We start from the raw sequence: 306 nt of genomic DNA on the forward strand, positions 1-306 counted from the left end.
ACTATATGATCCGTAGCTCCACTATCGAGAATCCATGAATTAGAACTCGCAGAGTTAATAGATAATGTAGATATGGGAAACAAACCTGCAACATTGATGTGATTGTCAGAATTACCAGAAGGGTGATAATTGATTGCAGATAAGACTTGTGCTATCTGTCGTAATTGCTCAGAAGAAACATTTGGAATGGAATTAGGTGACTGTTCTTCTGTATTCAACTGTGAAACATCGGCCATATTTGCAGATGATCGATATCCACGGTTATTGTGTTGATTGTCTTGTCTTGTCCTTCCAGAATTATTTTTC

Source organism: Cucurbita moschata, unplaced genomic scaffold, assembly GCF_002738365.1.
Source record: "Cucurbita moschata cultivar Rifu unplaced genomic scaffold, Cmos_1.0 Cmo_Scf00001, whole genome shotgun sequence".
NCBI classification, from domain to species: Eukaryota; Viridiplantae; Streptophyta; class Magnoliopsida; order Cucurbitales; family Cucurbitaceae; genus Cucurbita; species Cucurbita moschata.